Below are 24,031 nucleotides of genomic sequence, written 5' to 3' on the forward strand. Positions count from 1 at the left end.
AATTATTCATTCTTGTTTTCCATGCTGTCTTTCATAATATCACGTTCTTGTTTTATGGATATACTGTTGCCCTCTTACCTCTCTGAAGGCATCGTTTATTTTTCTTTTGTCTATTTGTTTTGTTTTAATCTCTTCTTTTTATTATCTTTGTTTCCACCTAGTTGCCTTTTGTTTGTTTTCTTTCATTTTGGAGGCTCTCCTCAAATGTCAAATGTCCTGGCTATCTGTTGATACTTATGAATGAAGCAATGAAAACCCAAATTAAACTGTTTGAGGGGCACCTGGGTGGCTCAGTGGTTGGGCGTCTGCCTTTGGCTCAGGTCTTGATCCCAGAGTCCTGGGATTGAGCCCTGCATCAGGCTCCCCAGAGGGAGCCTGTTTCTTCTGCCTATGCCCTCTGCCTTTCTCTCTCTGCCTCTCTCATGAATGAATGAATGAATGAATGAATGAATGAATAAATAGATAGTCTGTTTGGGAACAACTTATTAGCTAGGGCTTCTCTGTAGAGAGCAAGCCAGTCTTTTCAGTTAACAAGCCTCTAAATGTCAGAGCCTTTCCCCAGAACTAGGTTTCTCAACCTTGGTGCTATGGATATCTTAGTACAAATAATTCTTTGTTGTCAGGGGCTTTTATGCACTGTAGAATGCTGAGCAGTATCCCTGAAGCTCCAGATGCCTTTCCTAGAGTTGTGATAACCGAAAATGTCTATAAACATTGCTAAATGTCCCCTGGGCGGGGGGGGGGGGGGGGGGGGGGGGCAAGATCACCCCACTGAGAACCACCACTTGAGCCGTTCCACTTCTCAAGAGAAGCATTTCTGATTCCTTGTTTCCATTACTTATTGCTGCATAACAAACCTCCCCAGAACTTAGCAGCATAAACAAGAGCCATTTTATTATTCTACAAGTCAGGAATTCAGAAAGGCTCAGCTCCCCAGTGTCTGGAGCCTAGGTTGGGATGACTGAAATGAACAGAGGCTTGAGTGGCTGGGATTGGAACAGCTGGAGCTGAAGGGTCCACTTTAAAATCTTTTTTTTTTTTTAATTTTTATTTATGATAGTCACACACAGAGAGAGAAAGAGAGGCAGAGACATAGGCAGAGGGAGAAGCAGGCTCCATGCACCGGGAGCCTGACGTGGGATTTGATCCCAGGTCTCCAGGATCACGCCCTGGGCCAAAGGCAGGCGCCAAACCGCTGCGCCACCCAGGGATCCCTGAAGGGTCCACTTTAAAGATGGTTCTTCCCTTGGCAGGGATAAGCAGGGAGCCTGGGCTTGGCTGGGACTGGTGACCAGAGAGATTACGCATGGCCTCTCTAGCATCCTGCCCAGGAGTTGGACTTCATATGTGGTAGCTTAGAGCTCCAGTGTGAATGTTCCAGCTAGCAATATGGATGCTGCATGACCTTTTATGGCCTGGCGTTGGAAGTCACATGGCATCATTTGCCACCGTAGTCACAAGGCCCACCTGGGTTTTTTTTTTTTTTTTGAGGAATAAAGGGAATTTTCATTCTTTATTATGTTTACATTTATATTGTTTGGACTGTTTTACAATGTTAAAAAGTTGCTCTTATATGTGACAAAAATATTATTTCAGGATTATAATTTAAAAGATATTTGGTCATAGAAAAATTTACATGATGCTAGATGCATTTTGTATAAACTGAAATCTTTAATTTGGAAAATTTAATTTGGACCATACTTTCTTCCTCTTGCTGAGAACATCAAGTATGTCCACATGCTTTGGGTGCCACAGACCACAAAGGGACAGTGGGTTGCCAGCAGTTACATACTATACTCAACTTTCTATAGAAAAATCAGACATTTTCCAGCCTTGCTTTAGAATGTTTCCTTAAAAATGATTTAAAGTTTTCTTACAATAAATGGCAAGTAAAACAAAGTAAGGCTTTATTTTCTCCTTTTTTTCTTTCTTTTTTTTTTTCTCTTTGATGTTGCATGTTGGAGGATGAAGGAAGAAAGACTTGTCATATCAGTGTTGGTTCTATGGGGAGGGCTCCTGGGTCCTCCAAGGGGCACCCATAGCACTGAGGAGCCCAAGATGGGCTTTTTTTTTTTTTTTTTTTGGTAATGCAAAGCCAATTTATTTCCATGTATGACAACAAAGATTGGGATACTATTAAAAGGAAAGCAGTCTTCTGTCAAATAGAGATCCAGGGATCCCTGGGTGGCGCAGCGGTTTGGCGCCTGCCTTTGGCCCAGGGCGTGATCCTGGAGACCCGGGATCGAATCCCACTTCAGGCTCCCGGTGCATGGAGCCTGCTTCTCCCTCTGCCTGTGTCTCTGCCTCTCTCTCTCTCTCTGTGTGACTATCATATAAATAAATAAAATAAAAAGGAAAAAAAAAAAAAAAACAAATAGAGATCCAGATTTTTAAGTAGCTGCTTTTGGGAACTACTACAATGGAAGACTTGCTGTGTTGCCTTCAGATGTTAAGCCTGTCTGCCTGATGCTTCACCAAACTGTTCCAAGATACCTTCCTTCGAAGTCAGCCTTTCTACTTCCTTCTGATAGCTATGCTAGTATTCCAGATATTTTATGTTCCTCTTCTGTTTACCCATGAACCTTTTCAGGAATTCTAAGAGATCGGTTTCATTCTTCTGAGAAGCCAAGTTCTGCAGGTCTTGCAGGAGCTTGTGTAACCCGTTTTCCAACTCCAAAGCCATCACTATAGCTTGTACATTCGTTCCTCAGTACTCTTTGTCAAGCCTCTTAACCACTGGAAGGCAGACTTTACTCTTATGCTCCTTCAGGTATCTTATGAACTGCCTTGTGTGTTCTTTCTTCACCTCAGCTTGGTTTTGGAAAAAGGGGACATAAACAGATGCATCCGGGTCTTCATCGAAGTAACAGACCATAGATAAATAACCATCACTGACGTTCAGCTCGTAAGATGCCATATAATTAATAGCAACCCCACAGGCCTCTGAGAGGGATCCTTGAACCTGAGCCTGACCCTGAGCCCGAGCTGGAGCCAGAGGTGAAGCTGAAGCCGGAGCCGGATCCAGAGCCAGAATCGGAGCTGTAGATGCCATCTCAGCTCCAGGAAAAACCAGGCATAAAATGTTTTTTTGTTTTTGTTTTTGTTTTTGTTTTTGTTTTTGTTTTTGAGGGCATAATTCTAAACTTTATTCACCTAACAAGATAGCCTCAAAATGTATAAAGCAAAACTGATAAAACAAGGGGAATTTGAAAATCCATCATTACAGTGAGAGATTTCAGAGCACTTCTTCCAATTACTGACAGGTCAGGCAAAAGACCGTTAGTAAAGATATGGGAGGTTCGGACAATCAACAAGCTCAGTGTACATATACAGAAAACAAGACTCGGAAAATAAACATTTTTCTTGAGCACATAGGGTACATTTAAAAAAACAGAGAGGGAGGCAAGTCATAAGAGACTCTTAACTCTTAAGAACCAAACTGAGGGTCGCTGGAGTGGGGGTGAGGGGGGACGGGGTAACTGGGGACAGGCATTGAGGAGGGCACGGGGTGCGATGAGCACGGGTGTTGTGTGCAGCTGATGCATCACTAAATTCTACCTCTGACACTAGTAATACAATATATGTCAATTAAATTGAACTTAGGTAAAAAAAAAAATTGCCACACCTAGACATAAAGTACATCTCAAAAACTTTCTAAGAATAGGTAATAATAACAAGTTTACACTTGTTCAGGGATTCGGGGAAGGAGACTGACACCCACTTCTCAATGGAAAATATGTTCAAAAAAATGTGCAGCCATGTTTTAAATACAACACACTCCAGAATAGGGTGATATATGCCTGGGGCAGGATTGGGGTGAAAGGACTGGAGACCTTGAATCTCACTGTTCGGTCTTCAGACTTTGCCCTCGTGCCCCATTTGTATCCTTGTGCTCATCTGCTATCTCCTCTGCCTCCATCTCTCTGATTCTGGGTCTTTAGTCTCCTGCTGTGCCAGGCAGAATGTGTAGTGGGATCTAGAAGGATTTCTCTAGTTCTTTACTCTGCTGCCTCCTATTCCTGAGCCCACCATCACAATCCATAATTACCCTGAGGTTAGAGTTCCTCCAGGGCTCTGGGCATGAGAGGACTGACCTCCTGTCTGCATCCTCCTCCGTGGGCCCTAGGAGACTAGCTTCCTCCATGCCAGCCATCATTCCTCCATCTGCTTTCCATCTTCCTGGAGTCTGCTCAAATCTCATCCACTCATGTCTCCTTTACTATTGTCTTTGCACTTGAGGGTTTATACCATTTCCTTTCTTTTTTCTTTTAACTTATTTTTTATTTATTTTTAAGTTTTTATTTACATTCCGGTCAGTTAATATACAGTGTAAAATTAGTTTCAGGTGTACAATGTAGTGATTCTACACTTTCGTACATCCCCCGGTACTCATCATAAATGCCTTCCTTAATACCCACCATCAATTTCATCCCTCCCCCCAGTATACCATTTTATTTCCTGACTGGCATTTTTGTGACACTTCAGGAGAGAAAGAAGACTGGGACATGTGAGTAACCTGATGTCTTTAACTGGAAGCCCTGTTTTACTTCTTTTGGAAGGAAGTACTTGTCTAAATTGTGTTACAATCTTGCCTGCCCAGTTAAAGCTCTGTTAAGTAGTACAGTGACCACATATAACCCTTTGCTGGTAATTCAGAGTCAACTTTATGAATGTACATGTTTGCCTTGGAATTATGAAGCTAAGTAGAGTAACTTGTCCCTCTGTGATGGGGACTAGGGTCACTGTGCTAAAATCCCATAAGCCTTTTTTTTTTTTTTAAAGATTTTATTTATTTACTTGAGAGAGAGAGAGAGCATGAGAGAAAGCACAACAGGGGTAAGAACAGAGGGAGAGGGAGAAGCTGACTCTGCAGAGCAAGGAGCCCAACACAGGGCTCTTACTTAGGACTCCAGGATCACAGCCTGAGCCGAAACCAACTGAGCCACCCAGCCACCCTCATCACCATCCCCACCCCTGCCTTGAGCCTTTTTCCACCATCATCTCTGTCGTGGCTGCCTCTTGTGCCATTCATTTGTGATGAGGATGCAACATTATAGCACATTAACTTCCAATCTACTCCTTCTGAGTGGCTAACCCAGATGAGTGTGTGGAGTATCCTGCCACTGCCCTGCCCCTACCTGTTCTCTACCCTTACTCACACCTCCCAGTATTTGACGTTTGTTGGACTGCATCAACCAGGCAGCATGGCGTCATCATGCTTCCAGTTGGGTTTGGCCAACCCTGTAGGAGATTGGAGAATAATAGTGGGGTGCTTTATCCACCCCTCCCCCGTTACCTCTTCTGCTAGGCCTCTGGTCAGCAGAGTCTGTGTTCTCCACCCTAAAGCCACAACCCTTATAGCAGCCCACTCCTGCAGCCCTGTGTCTGTTCCACCATGGATGGGCTCCCTCGCCCTCCTCCCTTCAAGGTGGAGGTAACACCTCCCCCTCCCCCACCACCCTAGCCTATTGCTGGCTCTGGGAGGCTTCTCTTCCCCTTGTGCTTTCCTTAGTCCTGCTCACCCAGGACATAGGGGACATAGTCCTTCCTTACTCCATCTCCTTGCTTATCGGTGCAGTGCATCTGGTTCCCACTGGGACTCTGACGATACAGAAACCTTTTCTGATTTGCATCTAAAACAAGAATAGTCCCTGCAAGATTCTCCTAAGAGTTCTTTGTATGAGCTTTGTGACGTCTCTGAATGACACAGGGGATGAGGTGGGGTGGGGGGTTGGGGGGGGTGGCTTTTAAAAATTCCCATTCAAGTTTTTAGCTATAAGACATGGTAGAAGGTGCTGGATTAGTGACTTCTCCATATGGGGAAATATTACTCACTGGAGTGTTCTGAGGAGGGAAATAAGCATGTCAATAAAAGGAAACCAGGAGAGAGAATTTATGATGACTTTCAGAAATTATATGACTGACCAGAAAACATCAACAGTTTCAGAAAAATGAAGAAATAACTCCCTGAATAACAGATCCTTGTTGGGTCTTTAAGGTAAGAGTGTACATTTGGGGGACATCCAGGCCACGTCCACGTGGGATTCCCCTAGATCTGACATTAGGAGTCCTTTCAGTCAGACTCACTGAGCCTGTGTGTTTCCAGCTCAGTGGCCTTCTTGATACTTTTGTTCTGAGGAGTGTCGTGTGCTTGTTTGTCCCCTAGGATAAGGATAACCTAGAGCCCAGGGAGGCCCACAGCCTAGGCCCCGGTCACAAGTCACATGCAGGAGGAGCACCCAGAGTCCATCTGTCCTTCAGCCACACCCCAAGATCAGCCTTCACTGGGCCTCCATGACTTCCCTGCTGGAACACTCTCAGGATTCTCTTTCCTCCTCACTCTCCCAGCCTAGTCAGACCTCAGGTTTGGTTTAATTTGCACAGCCCTTTGAAGCATGCATACCTCTAGGGAAAAGGTAGAATCAAGTACTCTTCCTGGCCACCCATTTCCTGAGGTACAAAAAGGAAACATTTCACAAATGCTTTGTAAAGCAGACAACAGGAAGGGGTAGTGGCACTCTGGCTGGCGGGGCTTGCCATGTGGTATTTCACAGATGAGGGAGGTGAGGTGGCACATGGAGGCCGAGGCCCCAGCCAGGGACAGCATAGGCACAGAGCTTGGCACAGTGTCCCACTGGCCACTCTAGCAGAGCCATTATTAACTCTCAGCCCCCCTCCTGGGCAGGGAGGAAAATCCAGGAGTAGATTGGAGTATCACCCCAATTTCCTGGAGAGGGGACAATGAAAGCCAGAGAAGCGGGGAGTTACAGCTTCACTGGAGAGACACTCATATCTTTACAACCTGGCTTCCTTATTCAAGCTTCTTTCACTTCTAGGGCTTTTTTTTTTTTTTTTTTTTTTTTTTTTTTTTAATTTGAGGAGTGGGGACTGGACAGTTAGAGACAGATTCGTTGTTCTGCTGGCTACCCTCCAGCGATTTAGCTTTCATCGGTTTAGCTTGTCCTCTTCCAGCCCACGCCACTCTGTGTCCATCGGCCAAGTAAGCTTAGCTGAGCCCCCTGACACCTGCCCCCCCCCCCAACTGCATTCCACTCAGCAGAGTTGCAAGTGGGCCCAGGCCCCTTCCTGTTCACTCTTATTCTGTAAACGTGATGCTGTGAGGCAGACATGTAGGGACACGGACAAGAGGCAACCCATGGCTGGATGGTGGAGGGCCCTGGAGGGCTGGGGGAAGCTTCTGAGGGACGCATGATCCTTCCCACAGTGGGAGGTTCATGGTCCATGCACTGGGATGAGGCCCAGGTGGGCAGAACTCCTGCGTAACGTGTAAGCCCATGTTGTCTTTTCCTGTCCAAGCTGCCCGTTGTCCAGAGTATGCTGGAGATGGCAATTGTAGGGTGGTTGCCTCTAACCGCAAAGAGAGGAAGGAAAATTCTCAGCCTGGGCACTTGAACCAAGCACATTGTAGTCCTCAACAAGATGTTGCAAGTTCCTAATCTGAACCCAGAGGCCAGGGAGTTTAGGTATCATCTGGAACCCAGACTTGCATGTTACCGACAAACACAGACATCCGTGCCCCTTCCTGCCCCTGCCCAAGTGGCACATCCTCAGCAGTGCCTCTGGCCTGGGTAATATCCCTGGGAAGGCCAGCTGCCTCCTCTCTATAAATGGCCCTGCAGCAGCTGTGCTGATAAGCCAGTGCTCTGGGGCGCGGCTGGGGTCCACCTTGCTGTCACTAAACCCCATTACAAACTGATGCAACCAGCTTTCAACAGACACTGCCAGAGAAGAAACATTACAACAGCGGGCCACAGTGCTTCCTCTGCCCGTGCAGGAGGCTTGCTCACCTCAGCAAAGATGGACCTCTTCCTGCCTGGGTATCGTGCTCCACCTGATTGGAGAGTGCCTTTTGTCAGGACTGTTTGAAGCCTCTCAGTGGATCTCCTTTTCCCAAAAAATCAAACCAGTGGCTTTCAATCCTGGTGGCACACTACAGTCATCAAGGATATTAAAAAATATTAATGCCTGGGCCTTAGTCTCACTGAGGCCAGCTGAATTGACCCGGGTTAAAAAAAAAAAAAAATCTAACTGTGTACTGAAGGATAACATACATGCAACAACAACAACAACACAAACCCTAAGTGGAAATCTCAGTGAATTTTCACTAAGTGAACTCCAGCTACCCGAAGTAACCAGCATCCAGATCAAGAAGCAGAACATTACCAATGTCCCCTGGTGCCCCGAAGGGTAACCACCATTCTCACTTCTAATGGTAGAAATGAGTCTTACCTGTTTTCAAGCTTTATATTATATAAAGGGAATCATACTGTATTTGGGCTCTCATGTCTGGATTCTTCCACTTAATACTGTGTTTGTGAGATTCACGCAAGCTATTGCATATGGTTGCTGTAGTCCATTCATTCTCATTGCTATAGAGCATTCAGCCGTATGGATATTACTGTTGTTGGGTATTTGGGTTTTTGGATTGTTGTTTGGGGTTTGAGGTTGTTATAACTACTACTGCTATGAGCATACCAGTGGCGGCTTTCGGACCACATTTGTATGCATGTCCATTGGGTGCATACTTAGAAGTGGAATTGCTAAGGCAGGCATGGATACGAATGTGTTCAACTTTCGTACTCTATTTTTTTTTAAAGATTTATTTATTTATTTATTTGTTTGTTTGTTTATGATAGACAGAGAGAGAGAGAGGCAGAGACACAGGAAGAAGGAGAAGCAGGCTCTATGCCAGGAGCCCGATGTGGGACTCGATCCCGGGACTCCAGGATCATGCCCTGGGCCAAAGGCAGGTGCCACACCGCTGAGCCACCCAGGGATCCCCAACTTTCGTACTCTATACCAAATAATTTTCCAAATGGCCGTACCCATTTGCACCCCTCCAGCAATATATGAGAGTTCTGGTTGCTTCACGTCTTTGCCAGCAATTGGTATTTTATATCTTTTTCATGTTAGCCATTCTGGAGGGTGTGCAATGGCATCACGATGTGGTTTTAATTTGCATTTCCCTGATGACTAATACAGTTGAGCACCTTTTCATATGTTTATTAGCCATTTAGATCCCCTCTTTGCAAAGTGCCTGTTTAAGTATTTGGACATGAGTATTTTTAAGAAGTTCCTTAGGTGGTTCTTATGTGCAGCCAAGGTTGAAAACCATTGAACTAAACCACAAGTTAGTATCTGCTGCTCTGTTTCTCGATGTCCTGCCCTTGAACTCAGAGTATTTTGGATCTGAGGGGACCTCATGAAGCTGGGGAAAGGTAACCTCCACCCTCCGTCCCCCACACTAAGATAAGCCTACCTGGAAGAAGCAAGAGATTGGAGCTGGAGTTTAGGCAGTTGTAAGTCTCTGGGAATGTAGCCTCTACTTCAGAAGGGCACAGAGAGAGGGACTGTGGTGTCCAAAGCTGCCACAGACATTTCCTGACCACAAAAATGATCCCTCGCTGATCCCCCCAGAGCCCCAAGCAATCATGTGGAGGAAGTGGAGGGGCCACATGCCAGGTACTTCCCAGTTTCTAAGCGAGCATGAACAGGACACAGCTCATGTGGGGGTTGTGGTCAGACTAGGGACAGTGGAACATGTGTTACAGGGGCCTGGGTGGGGCCGAGAGCCTGCCATCTGTGGCCTTTCTCCTGGGTAAAAGGGCAGCCAGTGAGCCTCTCCCACATGAGTCCAAGCCTGGCCAGGTCTTGAGTTCTGTGCATTTGCATAGAGGTCCTGTTTTGTTGTTTCTGTCACCTGTAATGGTCTCTTCTGTCCTCTGCTCCCCACCGTGGGGGCCCTGCTCCAAGACTTTCCCTCCCCAGCCCACCCCTATAGGACCCCTCACCCTGCTGAGCTCCTGCAGCACTGAGGATGAGACCATGCAGTGTGGCACCTGATGGCACACTGCTTTGTACTGGGTCTGTGCTGTCATTTGGGTTCATCTCATGTCCCCCTCTGGACTGTACTCTTACCCCAGGAACTGCTGAGCACCTCTCTCTGCTCCCCAACAGTGGGTAGAGGGCATTTGGTAACTCAGTGACAACAACTTCCAACTTGAAAAGGAAGATGCAGTGAAAATACAGACCACACACGGAGTCAGCATTTTCCTTCCCTCAGACTGGAGCTGTGCAGGTGTTGAGCAGAGCTGCCTTTTGTGGGCTCCCTGTTGGCACATCCCATGTCTGGAGCAAGGAGCTCTGTGCAGTGAGTCTGGAGTGGGACCACCAGCAGGGGACTAGGATGCTGGTGCCCAGCTTGGTATGCATAAAGGCCCCTTAGGCAGAAGGGCTCTGGACGCCCTGATGGAATTCACCGTGGTGTCCAGAGCTCAGCAAGCAGGGGTGCAGCCTCGCCAGGACCCATCCACATGCTATTTGAAAAGAGCACAGTCCACTTTCTGTTGACTGAAGTCCTGCCAACCATGTGGCATGAGATGGAGGCACATAGGCAAGGTTGACATTTGGTAGGCTGGTGAGCATGGAGCCAACTCTGGGCTGTCAGTCGTGCCATGTTCCATGGATTCAGGCCCATCTTGGAAATCGCTCCGGACATAGAGCCTTTCATGTCTGGTGGTCTAAGTACAGATGTTGGTGTTCTCTTGACTGGTGTAAATGGTAGTCTGCACCAACCAGAGACCAGAGTGCTATCTGAAGCCTGGAATACTAACAGGGAGAACACATGGCAGTGCCTGAGGGTTCCAGTTGCTTTACGTCCTTGCCAACAACTGGCACATTCTGTCTTTGGCCATCTGAGTCTCATAAAAAGAGAGACCCCTCTCCTTCCACTGAGAATGCATCACAGCCTCTCCCCTTTCACCAGGGCCCCCTCCCAGCAATCTTGCCCTTTAGTTCTTTCAAACCTGGGTCTTCAGGCTCTACTCTACTGGCTGCCATGGTTCAATGTTTGACGTGCTCATGCCAACATTGTCTGTGTGATGCTTCCTCCACCCTCTGTCCCCATGCAGCACAGCCATGCTGTCTGCCTTTCACAGCCAAGACTCTGGAAAGAGACATCTCTCTCCTCCTCCTCTTCCTCCTCAATACTTACTCAGCAAGTATTCATTTTACCCCTGCCTGTGCTGGGCACAGTAGGGTTCAACAGTGAGCAAGACCATCTGGCCCTGCTCTCATGAAGCTTACAGCTGAGTCTGGAAGACACACATGAATTATTAACAGGTGCTTACGTAATGGCGGTTGTGATAAGCGCCGCCATAGCCCAACAGCACAGGCCACGTCCTCTCTGCACTTGAGTACCTGCAAATGTCCACAGATCCTTTGAAGCTCCCACATCTGCCACCTTCCCAACACTGCATTGCATAACAGGGTGGTCCTTTTGTCCCAGAACAGCCTTGGTTTTAACTGCTCTGTGCGGAGATGAAATCCAAGGGCGGAAACCAGATCACACTCACCTCAAAGTCTCCTGCTCAGCATAGAGCCCAGAGCATCAGAGATGCTTAGTAGATGAATGTAAACTCTTGCCAAGACTGAGCCGAAGTGTGTGAATGTCTCCACGGGCTGAGAATCATTGCTTGCTTGCTTGCCTTTTTTTTTTTTATGTACTTGTTTCCTTTTATATGGTAACTTGGGTTAGGTCATAACAATGTGAATTTACTTAAAGATACTGAACTGTACACTTAAAATGGTTAAGACGGTAGAATTTATGTTGTGTGTACTTTACCACAATTTTAAAGAATATATATAATGCAAAGAATAAGTACAGACAAAGGGAATAAGGGAGAAAGGTCCATATTATCAAGAGATAAAGGACAAAGGCTTTGATCCAGGATTTGATCCAGACAGAATTGGATTAAAAAATAAATAATTTGAGGTAGGTAAATGCAAATCAAAACCATAATAAGATATGACTTCACACCCATCAGGATGGCTATTATCAAAAAAATAGAAAATAGCAAGTATTGGCAAGGATGTGGAGAAATTAGAACTCTGCGCATTGCTGGTGGGAATGTAAAATGGCATATTTGCTGTGGGGAATGGTATCGTGTCTACTGAAAAAATTAAACATAGAAATACTATATGATCTGGCAATTTTAATTCTAGATATATACCCAAACAATTGAAAGCAGGAACTCAAAGAAGTATTTTTACACCCATGTTCATATAAGCATTACTCATAATAACCAAAAAGTGAAAACAATCCAAATGTCCATTGACAGATGAACAGATAAACAAAATGTAGTATACACATGAAATGGAATATTATTCAGCCTGAAAAAGGATGGAAATTCCCCTACATGGTAAGGCATAGATGAACCTTGAAAACATTATACTAAGAAGTGGAATGAGCCAGACAGAAAAGGACAAGTATTGTATTGTCCCTCATTTGTATGGGGTAGCTAGAGTAGTCAGATGCATAGAAATAGAAAGTAAAGTGGTAGCAGCCAGTGGCCGGTGGTTGGAAGGGAATATGGAATTAGTCTAATGGGTTTGGTGTTTCTATTGAGGACAATAGAAAATTTTTAGAGCTGGATGGTAGTGATGGCTGCTTATACATTCAACTTATCATCATTAAATTGCACACTTGGGATCCCTGGGTGGCGCAGCGGTTTGGCGCCTGCCTTTGGCCCAGGGTGCGATCCTGGAAACCCGGGATCGAATCCCACATCGGGCTCCCGGTGCATGGAGCCTGCTTCTCCCTCTGCCTATATCTCTGCCTCTCTCTCTCTCTCTGTGACTATCATTAATAAAAAAAATAAAATAAAATAAAAATAAAAATAAATTGCACACTTAACAGTGCTCGAAATGGGACACCTGGCTGGCTCATTTGGAGGAGCGTGTGGCTTGATCTCAGAATTGTGAATTCAAGTCCCACTGTGGGTGTAGAGATTATGTAAATAAATAAAACTTTTTATTATATATTTATTTTTAAATATTTTTAAAAAGATTTTATTCATTTATTCATGAGAGACACAGAGACATAGGCAGAAACAGGCTCCCCGTGGGGTGCCCAATGTGGGACTCGATCCCAGGACCCCAGGATCACGACCTGAGCCGAAGGCAGACACTCAACCACTGGGCCACCCAGGTGTCCCTATTTTTAAATATTTTATTTATTTATTTGAGAGAGAGAGAGAGAGAGAACAAGCAGGGGGAGGGGCAAAGGGAGAGGGAGCAGCGGACTTCCCACTGAACAGGGGCCCATTGACGTGTGGCTCTATCTCTATGATCCTGGGATCATGACCTGAGCCAAAGGCAGACGCTTAGCCAACTGAACTACCCAACCACCCCATAAAGAAAACTTTTTTGAAAATGGTTAAAATGGTAAATTCTATGTTATGTATGTTTCACCAAATTTTTTAAAAATGTAATATGAGCACATTATGAACATTTTAGAAACTGTTGGTAAGCACAAAGGGAAAAAATTTAAACATTACCAGCTAGAAACATCCGCTGTTAAAAATGAGGTGAGTACCTTTCTATTCCTCTCTTTCCTTTCTCTCTCTCAAAAACAAATATGTATGTATATCTACCGATCTATCTTTGGAGACCATATTCAACCTATGGGAAGTCTCTTCCTCACATCCATCTCTCAACTATTCGTGTCAATGCTGCTTCCTCCCTTTGAGGCTCCCAGGACAAGTCTGTTCCTGTTCTGGACATCAGTTCTTTGAACAATTTCTCACACCTAACTTTTGATCTGTGTTTCTAAGAACATGTTACTAGAGTGGGACTGGTAATGTGTTAGGAGGGGTCAGAGAAAACAGCAAGTGCCTCTCCCCATTCTCAGCTTCCACACATCTTCGGTAGGTCTACATGAGCGTGTTGGCTTCTTGTATAATGCACTCGTTGTGAGTCCTACGGAAGCCACTGGTGACCAAACCCCTGAGTATCTTGGTCCAGGCTGCCCTTCCCCAGGGCCCTGTGCTCTGCCTTGTTTTCCTTGCTTCTTGGACCTGGTGCTGGGCCTCATTATCCCTGGTGCTAGCCCCAAGATCTGACTTCTGTAGCCTGTCAGGAGCCTGTGACCTCGTGCCCCAAAGAGCACATCCTTCCCCTCTCTACCGTGAGGGAGCTACGAGAAGCGTGAGGGCCCCACAGCCTCTGACCCCTGCTGGGCCCAGTGGAGGAGCAGCTGCTTCCTCTCTTCCTCCCATGAGAAGTGGGCCTCCTGCCCCATCCCAGGCACCACTGTGCCCTGCAGAGCTACAAGTCAGCAGGAATGAGCAAAGCTATCAGAAAGAGGGGTTCCCCCCACCATGTGGGCTAGGTGGGCTATATTAGCTGCCCTGCTTCTGCTGCCATTAAGTACTGGCCCCAGAGCCATATATCCCAGCTGTCACATCCTATGGATGTGCCCCCAGACTCTCACATTTGGGCCCAACTATATCCTCCTTCCCTACCTTTGCCACCTGGTCTAGTAGGCAGAGCTTGGCCAGCTTCATCAGCAGTGAAAAATGAAGCAAGAGGCCCCAGCCATGCAGGTGACTGAAGTTCATGTCTGTACCCCCTGATTAGAGATGGTTGATGACTTCATTTGCTTGCAGATCCAGCCACAGACATAAGACCCTTCTCTCTTGGCTTTCAGGCTTCCACAGAAGGGTTTATTTAAGGTTTCAACCAGGATCTTTACAGCCCAGTCCTGAGAAGATTATCTTTTTTATTGCAACTTTGATTAATGATTGATCAAAAACTGATACTAGAAACACCGAAGAACAAATTTGCCCTAGAGATTAGGAAAGGTCTACATCTGCCAGGCTTGGGGAGCTCACCACCTGCTCCCTCCAAGGTCAAACTGGGGCAAGGGTACATTGGAAGGCCCACCTCAAATACAGTCACACACATGTGACACACATGGACACACACACACACTCAGGGCAAAAAAACAAAAACATAAGCGTCCTTACAGTCTTTTTGGAATTACATAGGCTATAAATTACAAATAAACGGAACAAGGGACAGAACAAAAGGACCTAAAGTCTCTTAATAGAACTTTTCTCGCTTCATTTCTATGAATGCCTATTACAAATTAGCACCTTAAGGAGAAATGTGGAATGTGGGGAATAGAGGAGTTTGTGTGAAGACCATAGGCTGGGCTTTCCATAGACCTCGAGGCCCAGGGAACTGACATCTGAAGCATGGTCAACACCAGTGAGGGAAAGGGAGGAGATTCTGAACAACGTTCCTTCCACCAGCGCTCCTGGCAGGAAGAGCCTTGGAGAGGGAATGGGCTGCGCTCCAGCTGTACTCTGGCTGTTTTGATGGTCTCTGAGGCTGTGACTGCCTAGCAGGGCCCCCGGGCCACATCAGAACCATTGAAGGGCCCAAACCTCCCCCCTCAGCAATTGGGGAGCCAAGAATCTGAATTAAACAAACCTCCCATACAGGGGCTTCAGCCAGTCTCCACCCTCCGGGAGCCCCAGGAAACAGGTGCTGGTGGGAACACATTCCTTGCCCCTCAGCTCCTCTGTGGTGCCCCGGGGGCATGGGGAGTGGAGCTGCTTCTCAATGGAACCTGGAAAATGAAACTGGAAATCACAGCCTCGCCACCCTGAGTGCTGGGGTTTCTTTTCCACGGGGAGTCCCCAGTGGGGGAGAGCAGCCTGTTTAGTGAGGCAACGAGGGCTTTCCAGAAGCAGCCCGGTGGTGGGCACACTACACGCCACCTTGGCAGCCTGCAGGCTGGGTGGCGCCCGCGCAGGGAGGGCCATGGCCACTCACCAGCTTCCTCTGAAGCTGGCAGGTTTGCTGGCAGCACTTCTAGGGTTTCCTCACTAGGAAAAGGTAATTTCACCACTTAGGTTGAAAGCTCTTTTCAGAGGTACTTTGGGAAAGGGTCCTGGGCTCTCGCTTAATCTAAAATATGTTTCATTCCAAAACCGTTTCTCAGAAATCAGCATTTCATTCCAGCAGCGTCTTGCCACACCGGCTCCCTTCAGGAACGCTTTGGCCTGCCAGTGCTCTCCCACATGCACACGCAGCACCCTGATGAGGAGGGATGGAGGTGCTTGAGACCCCAAATCCTGGTCCTACCCCCTCCCTAACTCCAGCCACCCCAACAGGTGCCAGAGCTCGGAGTTCATGCTTACTCAGGCACAGGTACCAAAAACAGTCTTGGTCCCAGCCAAGACACTGCTCAGGGGCAGCTTTGACGACACCAGCAGAGCAGCTTTCACAGCTGCAGATTTCTTAAAAGGGCTGAAGGCATGAGATGAGGACTGTGGGATGTGGGCCAAGAACCATCCCCACCCTACAGCTCCACACCAGCCCTCTGTCCTCCATGTCGCTCGTCTCAGAGAATGGCTGCCCTAATCTGCAGGCCCACCACATACTCCTTTGATTAAGACCCTGCAGGTGCGCCTTCTAGAGCCCTGTGCTCTTCAGTTGTCTATTTTTTTTAAGATTTATTTTTATTTATTTATGATAGAGAGAGAGAGAGAGAGGCAGAGACAGGCAGAGGGAGAAGCAGGCTCCATGCCAGGAGCCCGATGCGGGACTCGATCCCGGGACTCCAGGATCGTGCCCTGGGCCAAAGGCAAGTGCCAAACCGCTGAGCCACCCAGGGATCCCCAGTTGTCTTTGGGAGTATTTGCCTCCTGTGTCCCACCCTGAAACTAAAACTGCCAGGACCCAGAATTTGGTCTGTACGGTTCACCACTGTGTCATCCATGCTTGGAACAGTGCCTGACACATTGTCGGTGTGCAAAAAAGCATGTTCAATGTACGAGGATAGCCTGAAGAGCCCAAGAAAAGGACAGTGTGTCAGGAGGGGGTCTGCAGTGGCATTCCTCAGTGTCCAACCTCGTACCAGCAGTTGAGATGCTGTGAACAGATGTCCCAGCTCTGCTGCCCATGGTCCCCAGACACACCAGTCCGTGGAATGGGTTGACTACTGTCCTGGGGTGTGCAGGAGGTTTCTCGGGGCCACGGCAGGGGCTTCTTCTGTGGTACCTCCTCCAAAGGGCCTGGCTTTGTGCCCCCCCCCCCCCGCCCTTACCTGACAGATGGACTTACATAGCCTCTTCTAGATAGGCCAGGACTCTTGGCTCCCTGGGATACCTAGAAAAGAAAGGCCACTTTTAGCCTCAGGGGGTCAAGAGGTGAGGGTGTGGGCAGAGGCGTGATGCCAGTGGATAGCCCTCTAGGAGTAGATGTGGGCAGCTCTGTCTTCAAGTCCTACATTCTTTCAATCTTAGCCTCACTTTCTCACTGTAAATGGGATTTGTTCTTATGTATGTGCTTTGAAAAGCAATAGAACAGAAGATAATAGAAATTTGGAATCGAGCTGTCTAGGATAAAAATCCCAGCTCTGTCATTCACAGGCTGTGTGACCTTGAGCCAATCACTGAATCCCTCTTTCCCTCCTTTTTTCTCTCCCATAAAGTAGGAAAAAGGATAGTGGGTTCTGTGAGTTAAGTCATGTTCCGGACACATGATGAGGGCTCAGTCATCACTATTACTACCTTCCCCGGGCTTACAGGATCTAACAAGACAGCAGCATATGTAAGCACAGTCTCTAGACTTGAAGGCAGTGTACAAATATGAGGAAAGAGCATTGTTTTGGAAATACTGAAGGCACAGCTTCTCTCCCACATTTGTCTGGGGTGGGGCAACAGTTTCCCTTATTCAGTGTTAGACTAGAGATGCACAAAAGGGAGGTGAAAAACAGAAACCGCCGACCGTTTGAGCTGTAAGCTGCACCAAAGCAGTGTGGCCGGTGCAGATGGTAAGGGCCCGGGCAGGCCCACTTCCTCCCTGCGTGCCATGGGTCTTCCTCATACCAGCCGCTTCCCAAAGCTGCAGGAAGTGGGGCCAGAAACTCCTCAGGGTGTGTGCAGGGAGGCCTGAGCAGGAGTCGGCAGCTGCCAGGGTGAGAACAGAAAACTTGGAGGTCTTTGATGGGTCCTGGGGCCACTGGGGCCATAGCCCCTTGCCCTTTCTCTGCCCAGCATGGGTTTGTAGCAGACTTTTCTCTCTTGAGCTTGCAAGCTGTTGTACAGGAGGCGTCCAACCCGTGAGAGGCAGGCTGGAGAAGAGAGCCGAATCTTTTCTCAAAGGAAATGCAGTTGTGGTTTGGAGACGTTCATTTCACATCTGTGGTTGGCGTTTCCCAGGGTTCTAAGAGGTGAATGCAGGGTCAGCCCCATGTCGCCAAATAAGGTTCACCAGTGACCTTAGCAACAGGCTTTGCTGCCCATTGGCTGCCACTGCTGCCGCCTGCCAGTGCAGCTTCCTGGAGGCCTGAAGGGCTGAAGCTCTCACATGTGCAGGGATCCAGCTGCTCCCTGTCAGAAATCAGTGCCCTTTGAAGCAACCGCAGATAGAGAGAAAGCTCTGGGCAAAGGTGCCTGGGTTCCTGCGTTTCAGAGTCCACCCTGCCAGCACTCCACTGACCATTCTCACACAGCCTTGGATCAGCTCCCTCAGCTTGGTGGCCTGGTCCCAGCTTGCTAACAGGAGCTGTGCCCTCCCCCTCCACACCCTACTTCCTGCGCTGGCTGTCAACATTGGAACTCCAGAGGTCCCATTTCATAGTCCTGCTCATTTCTCCTTTGTGCTGACACTCTGCTAAGCTCCTTCTTCAAAGTATCTCTGTCTTCTTAAAAGATTTTATTTATTTATTAGAGAGAGAGCACAAGCAGGATGGGGGGCAGAGGGAGAGGGAGAAGCAGACTCTGCTGAGCAGGGAGCCTAACACAGGGCTTGGTCCCAGGACCCCAGGATTATGACCTTAACCCGACTGAGCCACCCAGGTGCCCTTCATGTTAAATCTTAACTCAGTAACCCAGTGAGTCAGCCCCATTTTATAGATGGGGAAGCTAAGACCAAAAGAAGTCAGCTAAGTGGCCTAAGACTGCATCAGTAAGTAGGCAAGCCACAAGCTGAACCCACTTTACACAGGCCCAGATCCCATGCTATGAACTGCCATACTGTACTGGCAGTCACTCTGCATCTCGTGCCTCAATGCCTTCATCTGTGATGTGGGGATGATAACATGTCACTGTCAGTGTTGGTGCACAGTGAAGACTGCGTGGAGTCACCTACGTGCAGGAACCTAGGGCAAAGTGCACTTTGGTAGTGCACCTTGGCGCCTGCTAGGGCTGCTACACGGGCAGCTTGCATGTTCCTCTCCCACAGAGTGTGCTGCTGAAACACTGAGGTTTGTGAACCGGACTTCTCTGTGGCCCTCATATTTAGTTTCCACTTCCTCATTCTCAGCCTCCTCCCACCCCCACTCAACTGCATCCCCGAGATAGGGAGGCCAGAGCCCAGCCTGCTGCCAAGGGGCCGTGAGCTATGGGTACCAGAGGGCACAGGGTGTGTGGGCTGGAGGAGACAAGGTGCTGAAGATGGAAGGTAGGCTGATCTGATCTAGCTGCAAGAGCAGCCATACCTCATTTCCTCTACCCCAGGCAAAGCGGGGTATGACAGCACTATTTCCCTGAGAACCATTTTCAGAATTTAAAAGTATAGAGGCACCTGGGTGACTCAGTGGTTGAGCATCTGCCTTTGTCTCGAGGGTCATGATCCCAGAGTCCTGGGATCGAGTCCCACGTCGGGCTCCCTGCAAGGAGCCTGCTTCTTCCTCTGCCTGTGTCTCTGCCTCTCTCTGTGTGTCTCTCATGAATGAATAAATAAAATCTTTAAAAAGAAAAACAAAGTATATCTGGCAATCTGGTAAAGAAGATACACATCCCTATAACCCAACAGCTCCACTCCTCAAGAGTCTGCTCTGACCAAACTCTTACCTACCATGTGCGTGACACTATCCACACAACACCAGGAAGAGCCCAAATGCCTATCATCAGCATTAGAGAAGGCACAGAAATTGTGCAACATTCTTCCAATGAAAATGAATGAACTACAGTGACTTGCAATAGCTGTAATATTGGATAATAATATTGTAAGAATGACTGACTCTCGTCAACATAATATGCACAAAGGAATGCATATGGTATAATTCCTTTCAGGCAAAGTTTAACCACTAGCAAAGCCGGACTGTATTGTTTTAAGGGTATAGGCAGAAGAGGTAAAACTATAGAAAACACAAAAATTACTGTCACAAAAGTCAGTTTAGGCATGACCACAGGAGAGGGTGCAGGTTGTGATAAGGAGGGGCCCACGGGGGTCTTGGAGGGGGTTGGTGTTGTTTCATCTGTTGACCTGGTGGTGGTTATACAAATATTTGCTTTATATTTTACACTTATTAAGCTGAACGTTATGTTATTAAAAACACTGAACATATGTGTTGTGTGTATTTATGCATAATTACTGTCTCTCAATGAGGAATAAAAGTGTGCGTATGTTCAATCCAGTGTGTGGACAGGGCTGTAGTGGAGGCTGTACCTGAGCCAGCCTCTTTTTTTTTTTCCTCATGAAGCCATCATCTGTCCTGAGGAAAGCTGGCTGGCTCAGCTCCTCATCAGTTGGGATTAGAGTGGTGGCCCAGGGGCCGGTGGGGATGGTTTGTTGAGGAGCAGATATTGACCTCATTGCGCCCTGACACCGTTGTATTCTTCTACATGGAAAGAAGATACTCAGGGTCTCAACCAGGAATAAAAATAGGTTCTCCAAAAAACAAAAACAAAAACAAAACTCCTCAAGATGCCACACTGGTTGCTAACTTGTAGCTTTTAGCTTTTACTGCAGACCAAGGGACCTTGGAGGGAGTGGAAGATACAGACTGGTATGCAATTTAGGTTTGGAAGACATCCTTTGACATGTCACCACTGCTGGGGAAGGCCTACTAGTGATTCCTGACCAGTAGTTCACCTTAAGGGCCTGGCATTTTCTAAGGTTGTGACTTGTTTTATTCATCTTTATCTTTCTAGACTGGAATAGGCCAGGGATGACAGCCAATGAATGTTTGTTGTGTGAACAAGTGTGTAGAGTATATGCTGTGAAAGGTAAGGCTTCATCAGGTGCCAGAGAAACAGCCCACCAGGCTCCCTCCTCTGATCTGTCTCCAGACAGCCTAGCCAGCTAGAGCAGGCTTCCTCAGGGGGTGCCCTAAGCTGACGCCCATTGGCAGCTAGCTCATCAGGTGTTACAGACGACCCTCCTCTTTCTTTCCAAGCTAAATATTGCCAATTTCTACAACTGTTTGCCTTACAGCCCTCAGCATTCCAGTTGTCTAGCCTGGAGAGGCAAAGAGCATCCAGATGTAGTCTGAACGTGGATGCAGACGAAAAATCAGGGTTTGTGTGCTTTGGCAGTTGCTGTGTTCAAGCTGCGATGGTGACAGCTGCTGGTATGGCCTCTAACATGGTAGAAGGTTTAGGGTTGCTGCTAATCATCTTTCATTCTTTGGCATGGCCTATACATAGACATACTTTTGTGAGGTTATACCCCATGCTGGATGGCCCTTTTCACCAGTGTTATATTTTCCCTCAGCTCACCTGGAGGCTCCCTGAGAGCTGGCTTATGGTAGGCACTCCATAGATATTAGCTCATAGTACTTATTTTATTGTTTTATTATTTGAATAAACAGTCATGGATTCAGTGTCATTCACTGAGCATATACAATGTGTCAGACATTGCTGGGTGCCAGAATAGAGCGGGAACAGAATAGGCCTGTCACTGCTCCCAGAGCCTCCGGATGCTCTGAGAAGACTTGTTTACTGAATGATAAACCCTGGTTGAGTTCATTGTGATCATCACTGCTGCCACCAGACATTCACTGGGTGCTTTCTGTGTGTTCAATTCACAACCCTCCTTCCCCTCAGTGCTGGAATGTGGGAGCTGTTGAGGATGACACCACTCGGGAGGCGAGGAGCAGTGAGCTTGAAGCAAACTTACTAGTGGTCAAGTCCTAGCTCTGCCACACATGAACCACATGAGCATGGGTGAGTTCACTTGGGCTCTCTGAGCTTCAGTTATATTGCCATTGAAAGTTGAGATCACAATACATCCCTCAGAGGCAAGAGAGAATCAGATAGGGTCCCCACACTGCACAACCCCAGGGGGTGCTGTTCATATTTTAGTCTCTGCAGTAGCTGGTGGCCTGGGATTAAATGAGAGCACTTTTGCAAAGAGGTCTAAAATTAACAGTCATCAAATGGCAGCTATTGTTATGCACGAATTAGAGGGAAGCGGGGTCACCGCAGGCCAGCAGGCTGCACAGGGGCTGCCAGGCTTTGTTCTTCAAGGAAGGGCAGGGCTCTGAGAAGTGCAGCCTGTGATGCAGGCAAATGCCAGGAGGCAGGGACTCCCAGGGCAAGTCTGAGTAAGGAATGGCCTGAGTAGGGAATTCTCTAGGCACAGAGGAGCCCCAGAAGCTGGGCAGGGAGCAGGGATGGATGAGAGCAAGGTGAAGTCTTTCATTATTGGGCTGCAAAGGACCCTCAAGAGCATCTTGTCCAGCCTCTTGTCTCACCAGGTCTGCAGGGGCTAGGCAGGGGAAGGCATGAGTCTCCAAGCAACTATCTGGGCCAGGACTCCTACCTGTGCAGACTCCAGTTCAACCCCAGTTTGTGGCCCCATAAAAGGAGGTCCCTGGCATTTTTGACACATAACTATATGTAAGTTTTTTCTGACTGTAAAAGTAGTTATAGGTCATTGTAGAGCATTTTTAAGTTATGGAAACATAAAAAATAAATATAATCACTTATAATCCCACCACCCAAATGTAATCACCATTAGTGTTCTGAAGCATTTCTTCCAGTAGGTATTTCACATAAAATTATACATTATATATGCATTAGATTGGAATTATATTGTGTATAATTTCATGTTCTGTTTTTTTTTCCTATAAAAAATGCGTTTTTATGAGAAGGAGGGCTGTTTTCAATCTAAAAGAAACTCTAGAAAATTTTTTTCCTTAAGAAAAAAGGAAAAGGACAAAAGTTCCCATCTGTGGTGGTTGGGAGGACACTCTGCTGGCTGCAGAGTGGCTCTGCCTCATGTCTGGTGGGAGCTCCGAGGGAGGGGCTCAGAGAGAGAAAAGCATTTCTCCTCTCCTGGCCAGGCCGTGCAGCCTCCTGCCTGGGGCAAAAAGGAGTTGATGAATGTGCCCTCACCCTTCCTTCCTCAACACAGGATGTGTGATCATCCACTCCCTCTAAAGGCACATGTGTGGTTGTGATCGCTATTGTTTATTAATAAAAACAGCATCTCAGTTGGTGCAGCATGTTTTCTTTTGTGCTACCTACCCCTGTGAGGCAGTAAGACAAAAGCTGTTATACCCATTGTATAGATGAAGAAACTGAGGCTACAGGAGGTCTCATTTGAGGCAACACAGCTAGTACGTGGCAGAGCCAGGACTTGATGCAGATCTGGCTGACATCCAATTTAGGGATTTTTCCTCAAAACTTTTTTCCCCCTAGTCCTAGCTTTTTTTGAGTTAAATCGGATGCCCTTATGAAACCAAAGATTGAGAGTGCTATAAGTATAATGCGTGTGTGGAAAAGGACAGAAGCCCACCCTGGGAATCTTAAACCAAGCCCTGGCTCAGGTGCTGGGTGGCCTGACCTCTGAGCACCTCCTCTAGGACAGCTCAGAGCCAGCACCACTGGAGATTAAGGGGGTGGGTTCAAGGAGGAAGCTGTTACCTGTAGACATGTCCAGCAGAGCCACTATTTTTCAGGCATCCTTCTTGACCCACCTAGGCCATGGAGGCTCACTCTCTGCCCAGCACACTAGAGTCTCAGTGACTCCCGGAACAGAATAGGGTCTGCCACAGAGAGACTCTGGGGCTCTGTGAGACAGACTCTAACCAAGGGACTTGGGGCAGCTGCATCCCTCAGCTGGTTTCCCTTATTGCTGCTGTCACAAAGTACCATAAATTAAGTGGCTTAAAACAACACAGATTACAGTTCTGTGGGTCAGAAGTCCAAAATCGGTCTCCCTGGCCTAAACTCACAGTGTCAGCAGGGCTCCATTCCTTTCCAGAGGCTCTAGTAAGAGAATCTGTTTCCTAGTCCTTTCTTATCACCCTTCAGAAGCCACCTGCATTCCTTGGCTTGTGGACCCTTTCTCCATCTTCAAAGCCAGCAGTGGCTGGTCCACTCTTTCCCATAATGCCACATCCCTGGTTCTGTCTCTCCTCCCTCCTTCTTCCCCACTTAAGGACACTCAAGTGACTACACTGGATCCATCCAGATAATCCAGG

The 24,031-nt window shown here is 47.4% G+C and overlaps 1 protein-coding gene across 2 annotated transcripts in view; it reads left to right on the forward strand.

The window, feature by feature from the left end:
- The window catches only part of RAD50 (RAD50 double strand break repair protein), a 230,072-nt gene that overhangs the window by 43,667 nt on the left and 162,374 nt on the right, over positions 1–24,031 (forward strand). The gene's annotated exons all lie outside the window — the stretch shown is intronic.

Source organism: Canis lupus, chromosome 11 (genome assembly GCF_011100685.1).
Source record: "Canis lupus familiaris isolate Mischka breed German Shepherd chromosome 11, alternate assembly UU_Cfam_GSD_1.0, whole genome shotgun sequence".
NCBI classification, from domain to species: Eukaryota; Metazoa; Chordata; class Mammalia; order Carnivora; family Canidae; genus Canis; species Canis lupus.